Consider the following 9,667-nt stretch of genomic DNA (forward strand, 5'->3'; position numbering starts at 1 on the left):
TGGAATTTCTCGGGCCTCCTCTTCTGCTGAAAGGAAAGATATAAGTCACCCAGTGATTTCAAAAGCCTTTCTGGGCACGCCCAAGACTTATTTTGAAGTGATGCGGGACTGCGGGAGGATTCTGCCTCAAAACGGCCTGAAAAGAGTCTTTGCCAGAAAGACGAATGCGTCAGGCCTGAGGGGTCGCTTGCTCATGAAAAGGCAGAGGCACAGTAGGCGTCCAGGTTTTCGTTCTTTTTTTTTTTTTAAGAAAAAAAATAAATTGATGAGTACACAAAGGGAGATGACACATTAAATCTCAACTACTCTAACTAAAAAAAAGGACTTATACATACCCCAAATAACCATCAATTATAGATACCATGAATCGATTGGGGCTCAACTGCAACCTAATAACCTATCCCAAAAGTCTCTATATTTCCTTACAGCCAACCTCAAAAAGAGACGATCATCTTCTGACACCATATACCAAAACTGTCTGTATACGTGTAGGGGCTTCTCTCCATTACATTAACATCAAGAAAACATCGAAATTAAAAACAACTAGTCCCTAAATATGACACCATAGTAATGGCAGAACCACTGGACCAAACCAAACAACCCCAGTTCAAAAAGAGTACGAACTAATTAAACCTAATCAACACCTAACAACCAAAATAAAACCCTATAAAAAAACTGAAAAAAAAAAAGGTCGCCACGAACCACCTCATTTCTCGCAAGAGTCGACAATTAACAGTGAACAACGATCATCGGAAACTCGAGCAAGTGCCAAAAGGACATCAACCATTTGTATTTGACACCACCATTCTAGCAAACCCATCGAGAGCATATGCAGCGCCATTCCACCACCACAGCAGCAATCCACTTATCCAAACACCACCCTGACCTCCATCGGCCAAAGTCAGAAAATCCATATCCCTTCGAACCCCAAGCCCAGCCTCCGAGGAACCCAAACCAGATCAGCAGAAACAAAGAGAGAAGCGATCTCCGGCCAAAGACCAGAGAAAAGCCGGATCTCGAAGAACTCCGTTGAATATCCCGAGCAACCCAATCTATTTGGAATTTGTCGGAGAACCAGATTACAAAAACACAGCCCGTACGAGACTCCAATCCGAGAGGAAAAAGAACACAGCCACCTTCTGCACTAGCCTACATAAACCTCGACTAGGGAAACAAACCAACCCGTTCGGCTGCACCAAAGCCACACCGACTGGGCCGGCATAGCGGCACCGTCGAACAAGCAACGAAACCAAGGTGTTATCTGCCAAACTCTTTTCCCTTTTTTTTTTTTTTGCCGAACTCTTGAATAGGTTTTTGCAGTTCCCACGATGAATAGGCGTCCAAGTTGAAGACGCATGTTTATGAAATTTTATCTTTAAAGGGACGTGTAGGTTCCGGCTTCTCTAAAGTTATTGGTGAAGCTAAATTTGGATCATTAACATAATCTAATGGTTTAAATGTGCCACATAAGTGATTTTTTTTTTGTCATTTTTTTTTTGAAAGGGATTTGGGACTCAGCATAACTGGAAGGCACAGCTCCACACCCATACTCATTTATTATGATATTATTTGGACTCCGAGGGGACATAAAACCTGAACTCCGAGTCACATAATACAACTGATAACATCCTGAATAATCACAGGTGTCTCATCTAACCATACAACATCAAGTAAACTAGCCTTAACAAGGTGAACTAGAGTGCTTGACGATCAGCTACACCATTTGCATCTCTATAAATATGTCAGACTTGGATAAACTGGAAGGTAGACATATAGTCCTCACCGTCCTCTAAGACCCAGCCAACTTCAGATAAGTCCTCTCCTCTTCTTTTGAGGGCAACAATGAGTAGGATAGAGTCGCTCTCAATCTCAATTTCAGACCATCCTTGCTGTATACCAAGGAGCAGACCCGCTCTACAAGCTTCAAGCTCCATATTCAGGGCTGAGTGAGCATGCATAAAGGGTCTTGCGAAGGCTGCGACTCCCACACCATCCTCATTCCTTACAATCACCCCAACACCACCACTACCACTACTAGGATCAAAGGCTCCATCAATATTTATTTTGAGCCTCCCACTCGAGGGACATTCCCTGATTATATTCCCTGAAGAACTGAGCCCCCCACTGTGCAGCAAAAACTGGACAAAACACACCACCCTTCCATATAACTTTGTTCCGTTCTGACCATAATGTCCATAGGGCTGTAAAGAACACATCTAACTTTTCAGAACCCAGTACATCCATCACATGCAAAAGCCATTCCAATCGTGTAGGAGCAGGATAATCACATATATTGAGATCAAGGGCCCCACTAGACCAAAAACAACTTACCACTTCACAATCTTTATGGGCATGCAAAGGAGTTTCAATAGTAGAATTGCAAAATACACACACACCTTATGTCCTGCACGGGAATGTGTCTGTGGGCAAGGGCAGACCTCGTAGGAATAGTGCCATGCATTACTCTCCACACACACACCTTAATCTTAGGTGGAACATTGGCACCCCATATAGCCTTCCGGTACTAGCGCATATGCCCTCCCGGCACCGAGCTAGACGTAGAAGCCCTCAGTTGGCTCCTTAGTTTTCTTTGTCTCGTTTATTTCTAATTTTCCTGTTTTCAGCACAATCTCAAATTCAACATCAATCAATCTTCATGCTCCCTCTCTCAATTTATTCTTACCTTTACGTTATAGTACCCATGGCCAAATTGTACAACAACATCTAAATAAGTATGATGCTTGATAGCGATGAAAAAGTTAAATCAAGATATTGAATTCGTCAGACCAAAAAAAAAAAAGATATTGAATTCGAATCAGATCAAGAGGCTAGGGTTTGTTCTTCTCCTCATGAAACATATTTGGGTCACATCGCAGATTCGATAAAAACATTCTCACTTATCCCAAATTCCCCACATGCGCCATATATTAAGAGCATGGAACTTGAATTAAAGGACGAGATCAATTATGGATTAACAACCCCTTAGAAAATATATTAGAAGTAAATTTGGAGATGAACTCTACATGAGAGCAAATGGTTTTTTTGGTCTACGTGAAGAGAAGAATTTAACAGCAAGAGTGGCCATCAATTTTGAAGAAAAACCAAAACCCAGAAACAAACCAGGCCACAAAAGAAAAGAAGGAAGAAGACTGACGTTCTAGGACCTCATTAAAATAAATTTAAGTGGCGACATTTAAATCATTAGATTATGACTTTAGAGAGCCGGATCCTGTTGTGTATTTAGAGTAGAAGACTTATTTTGGGCAATGAAAAGAGTTTGAAATTAGCTAAGTCATGCGACAAGAAAATAGAAATTTAAAATTTAAATAATGAGAGAAAAGTATAATAGAAAAATAATAAGAGAAATTTTAAAGGGAAAAAATCACAAACATCGAGTACCCGAACTTAAACTCATTCTACACTTTAGTACCTCAACTTATTACTTCTATATAACATTCATACACGTCATTACTAACACCGCTAACTCAAGTGCTACATGGCTTTTTTCTATGGGTGTTTTCGTCCATTTACATTGGCACAAGCACTAAGAATAGAGATGGAAAACCAGGAGCCCGCAAGCCATGGAAATACGGATGCTTGGAGCAAACTTATGACATTTTGTGACATTCATGGCCATTTGTTTCCATGACATTTTATTATCTTCTTGTGTTGGAAAACAATTAAAATACAAATGATGTTGCTCATTTGAATATTTTGTGTAATAAATGGTTTTGCTTTTGAAACAATGCAAATGTCTTATGGAGGTTGTTAATCTATTTGAACATGGTTGTCTTTTGAAGCAATGAAAGTGCATCGGATTGTAAACAAGCTTGTTCATTTTCGTTTACTTGGCAATATTCCAAATCATGATTGCAGTCAATGTATTTTGGAGGGAATATTGCAAACCATGAACAAATAATTTGGAGAGAGTTATAACTTTTGGAGGGAACTGATTTGTGACCACCACTACTATTATGATCCAAATTAAAATGGGAAATGTACGTGTTAATTCATTGTTGTTAATTTCATGCTCCATTTTTTTCAAGGTTACCTTCGAGCAATCAAACCCATTTATACATACATTTCCATAACTTTGCACATGTAAAACGTGGAATGAAACATTTGATAGAGAGACATGAGTACATGATCAGAATGTTCCTCTTGTCCAAAATTCTACCTGATCTAGTGAAAGCTATGAGATTTTTAGAAGGAAAACATTAAAGGACGAAAACACCCATGGCAAAAGGTCACATGACACTTGAGTTGACGGTATTAGTAATGGCGTGTATAAATGTTATATAGAAATAATAAGTTGAGGTACCAAAGTGATTTATTTAGAAGATGAGGTACCAAAGGGTAGAATGAGTTTAAGTTGGGGTACTCTTTGTGACTTTTTCTCAATTTTAAATCAAAATATTGACAAGACCGAATAAGAATTGGGTTTTCCAAACTTGTATTTAGATGAAAAAATGGCAGAGTAAGTTTAATCGAAATTGCTAGAGTTAGAGCAATCTAGCTATGGAGTAAATAAAAGAGTACTTTTGCAAGACGAAGGAGTAGTTGATAAGAAAATGTTAAATAAGGCGAATAAAAATCCGTTTAGTAACATTGTTACTCAAATTCTTTTGGATCATCGGTCCAAGTAGATGAAATATTATTTGTAGAGGACATGACGTCTTAAATTCTACCCATCGATAAGAACTGAAGTAAAATAAGAAAATCATAAATATGAGCACACATAGATTTCAATATTATGCAAAGATGTTATCAGAGCTACAAGGACCTCCTCAGGTCAAGGTAGATGCTCGGGTCAATGGTGAACTAATTTGTTGGGCTAGGTTCACTAGCACTAGGGGTATGCAAAACATGGTACAAACCGGGCCAAAACCGAAAGATAAATATGGTTTGGTTAAGGTTAAAATTTAAAAATTGAAAGCCGGTTCACTACTGAACCAAACCATTTAGGAAATGGGTTGGTTTGGTTTCTCTTGTGCTTAAATTGCAAAACCTGAGCCGACCAATATGTTAGAAATATAATAGTAAAAAAAAAAAATATATATTTAATAAATATATATTCATTTGTCTAGTTTATTTGTGTAAGTTTTAAATCTCTAACTTTATTCTTAAAATGATATACTACCATATTAAATCCAAGGCCCAAAGGCCTAGAACTCTAGTATGTAATCGCTACAATCACTTTGATTCTCTCACATCACATCTCTCAATCTCTCATTCTCTAACCTTTAATACTAGCATATTAAGCTATTACTAATGGCTAAGCCATCAAATAAGTGAATCACTTTGAATCTATTCTAAATTTTAGTTTTTGATCGAATATTGGTTTTGGTTTTAATTATTTAATTTTAACTTTAGTTATTGTTTATTTAACATAATTTTTATTATTGAGATTGAATTTTACTATGATTTTTTTTTATATATAATATTATTAGTTAAACCGCCTTACCGACCGAACCAAACCATCTTTAATTGGATTGGATCGGATTGGACTATGCTTATTTTTTATGATGGTCGGTTGTTCAAAATGCATAAATCGCTCACTTTGGCATAGAGATGGTTTGGAGTCAAAACCGATCCAATCCAACCGTGTGCAACCCTAACTAGCATACTTGTTTGTTGGGTGTCTAAAGTAGATTACGGACCCTAACCCTAAGTTATTTTTGGCCCCAATAAGGTCCAAGCCCAAGCCATTTCCCGAAGTCCTTAATTAACAACCCTACATTTGATTGTGAAAAAAAAATATTATTTAGTCCAAAAGTGACGTTGAAAATTTCACGGGGCCTAAAACCTATAAGAGAGTTACTATTTCATTATGTTCAAAATGGGACTCGGATCAACTAAAAAATTTAGCAGTTTCAGTTTTTTTTTTTTTTTTTAAACTCCAATTTAGCCAAATGATGATTCATTGCAGAAGGAAAATTAAATTAGGTGCTTTCACATTTGTTTTCTTCTCAATATATGGTACTCCCAAAGGTGCGTTTTGTAGTTCTATTATGGGTAACTTGTCAGCACATGCAACAGAGGCTTTAGCGATGTTACATGGGTTGAAATTCTGTTTAAATGAAGGAATTAGAAGGGTTGAAGTGGAGAGTGATGCCAGTAATATTATTCTAGCTCTCAATAGCCATGAAATTGATCTTAGCATGGAAGGCCCTATCTTAGATGAAATCAAAGGTTTGAGAGCGAGTTTTGAAGCTGTCAGTTGGAGGAAAATCCCTCATACTAGTAATCGAGTTGCTCATGTGTTGGCTCAAGAAGCACTGAAGGATAGAAATACTAGATGGCCCTCCATGGTTGGAAAAAGTTGTAATGGAAGATATGTCTAGTTGATGCAAGGGGTGTGGTACTCTCTTTACTTGCAGCTCCTGTGCAAGGCTTTTAATGAGATCACTTTTTGCCCCTATTTTTGATTGTACGTAATTTTGCTTATGAATGAAATTCTTATTCAATAAAAAATATATATGAAATTGAAATGGAGCAGTTGCATTTCAATAGTATTTAAAAAGGGTAAACTGAAAGTGTATTTCATTAATTCTCCTATCTATAAGTTGTGAACTTATTATCTAGTGGCTTCGAATGTGACCGTAACCATTGTTGGACTCTATAGCTTATGTAGTATATATGCAGTTAACTTTCTTCTTTTAGTGGCGTGTATATATGTTGCAAATTAAGAGCATTTTCCCATATCACTCTAGTGAGCTTCTGGCCTTCTTTGGATTTGGAACTAGCTGGGAGGCTCAGTCCTCACACGGAGGTACTCTATGGGTCAGAGCATCTCCAACAGTGATAGCTATCTTCAGAGCTAAAAGTAGCTAAAACTGGAATATAGCTAGTTAAATATTGAGTTATGCTCCAGCAGTTAATCCCAAGTTAAATTTAACTTTTAGTTAAATTCTCTCTCCTCTCTAGCTAAATATAGCGTCTTTTTGTTAAAGTTAAATTTAGATTTTGTTTAGCTAGTCTGCTGCATATCAAACTTAGCTTAAAATTAATTAAATTTCAATTTTTTTTAAATAAGTATTGTGTTGGAGATGCCCGAATATAACTGCTGGAAGGGTCAATATATAATAGGCTTTTTGTCAATTTACCCCATTTTTAGATATTTTTTTCCCACTTACCCCATTTAGTTTTTTTTAATTCTTTCTTACCTAAAATACTCTAAGGAGGTCTTCTCTAATACCCCATTAAGATTTTTTTTTTGTTTTTTAATTTTTTTAATACCATTTTACCCTCACCCCTTTGTTACTTAGAGAGTGAGAGAAAGAGAGAGAGATAGAATGGAAGAGAGATCGAGAAACCATAAAGACTTCGCCGGAGTCCGGTCAACCGCCACTGGAATCCGACCAACTTTCCCTGGATTCAGGTCACCTGCAGCCGGATGCATGCCAACTTTAGCCAGATTTCAGTCACCGGTCGCCAGATTCCGGTCACAGGCTGCTGCCCACCTAAATTTGCTGAAAATCTCACCGGAAATGTTTTTTTTCCCCCAAATAGACATCTATTGCCATAGAGGTATACTGCCCCCCCAATAGACGTCTATTGCCCCAATAGTCTATTGCCCCTAATAGACGTCTATTGCCCCCAATAGACGACTATGGGGGCAATAGACGACTATCAGCCATGTATTGCTCCCCAATAGGACTTTCAGTCGCCAAAATGGAAACTAATCTCCCTAAATTTAGACAAATACAACTTTGATAACGGAAAAAAAAAAGAGATTACATCAATTCAAAACGTCTATTGCGCTCCAATAGCCGTCTATTGCCCTCCATTATAGGGGCAATAAACCTCTATTGCCCCCCAATAGACATTCAAATTTTTTTTTTCCTTTCCTTCTGTGCCGTTACTTAAAAAAAAAAAAATCTGATCTGATTTGGGCACCCAGAAAATGATCTGGGCACCCAATCTTCTTCTTCCCTGATTAACCGGAACCCTCTCTTCTTGCTACACCAAATCCCCCAGTCTATCGAAAACCATACTCTTCGTTTCGGCCTCACCATCTAAAGCACCGGATGTTTGTCCACAACTCCTCCTCAGGTGCTGAAAGGATCGAATTGGAGACGAGGCTTGAATAGAATTCGATCTGGCCGGTCACTGAAACAAATCCAAACTCGCCAGAGCCCGAGGCTGAAATGACGGCGGCTGGTGGTTCTGCAAAACGGAGCTGAGGCCCTCGCCGGATAGGGTCTTCGGGTAGAGCGGTGGAGATCGATCTTATCGAAGCCGGTGATGACCTTCTCAATGATGTCGCGAGTCGGACAGATCCCTGTTGTTGTTCTGCAAATCGTCAGGTCCAAAGCAGACTGTGTCAAACAGTGTAGAGCAATGGGTCTTCTGCGTCGCCTCCACGGTTGAATTAGTCGCCGTCCGGGAAGAATAGATCTCCATGTCACCGTGAAACTTTCTCCGGTGAAGGTGGCGGGTGATCTGTATGTGATTATGGAGAGAGAGAGAGAGAGAGAGAGAGAGAGAGAGAGAGAGAGAGATGAGAGAATGACATAAAATGAAGTTGTTTAATTAGACTGAGGGTATATTTGTCATTGTACTCTGAATTGGGTTAGTGAGAATACAAATTTATTGCTGGGGTAAGTGGGAAAAGTTTAGCTCATTTTGGTGCTTTTGGGCAAGGACCCTATATAATAATCAAATGATATTTAAAGGGCAAAATAATAATAATAAAAAAATTATTAAAAAAAAAAGAAAAAAAACAGTTCTATGAAACTTCTTCACAACCGGGAAAAAAAAGAAGGAAAAAAAATCCATCCACATCACCAATTGGCATATATGGGTAGCATTGCTATTCCAAGAATGCCCTTCAATCATAATTACTAGAATGAATTATCAGCTATATGTTAGTTTATTTGTAACTATTTATAAGTTAGGAAGAAAATGTGTGACATCAATTTTCTCATCGAGGTTTGCAACATCTCTAGATACTTTTGTTATGTTGGTGGACTTCGTTAATATTAGGATCGTTAAACTTCCCGCTAAAAACATGGTGCATAAAAAGGGTAGCTCAGAACCGAGTTTGTTTGGATTAACTTCTATTAGTTTTCATTAAGAAATCACCTATGGTCCTTATTGAGCAGTTCGTACTTAAGAACAGAAGGGATTTGAATTACAATATGCTGTTTCCGAATTCTAAAGGTCTTTGATTTTTAAGGTTTCCCTTGCCTCTGCATGTTTGGATCAAAGAATAACATGTTTTCTGTAGACTCATTTAACTTGAAGGAAGGAGGAGGTGGGAGGGGGGAGAGAGTGATGTGGAATTCGAATAGCAGCAATAGTGGAAAAAGAAGACAATACAATGGGGGGCCAATAGCAGTAGGAGTATCAGGAGACAAAGCCAGCCAAAATGCTTTGAGATGGGCCATTGATAATCTTGTCACTCCTCCAAGCGACGGTGTTGTTGTCAAGCTTATCCATGTCGCTCAAGGATCACCATGTCCCATTGTCTCCCCTGGTAAATCTCTCTGCTTGTGTATTATGTAGGTTTCTAACTCTGATTTCGAATGACTCCTTACTTGTAAGGAGTTGGGCATTGTGGGAATTTAGTGGGAAAGCCAAACTATTTACTTAAGCGTGGTGAGCGTGTGATTTAATCTTTTGAAACTATGCCGACTTTTCTTTTGAATTTTGAAACGTCTTA

The sequence above is a fragment of the Rosa chinensis genome, chromosome 4 (genome assembly GCF_002994745.2).
Source record: "Rosa chinensis cultivar Old Blush chromosome 4, RchiOBHm-V2, whole genome shotgun sequence".
Lineage (NCBI taxonomy): Eukaryota > Viridiplantae > Streptophyta > Magnoliopsida > Rosales > Rosaceae > Rosa > Rosa chinensis.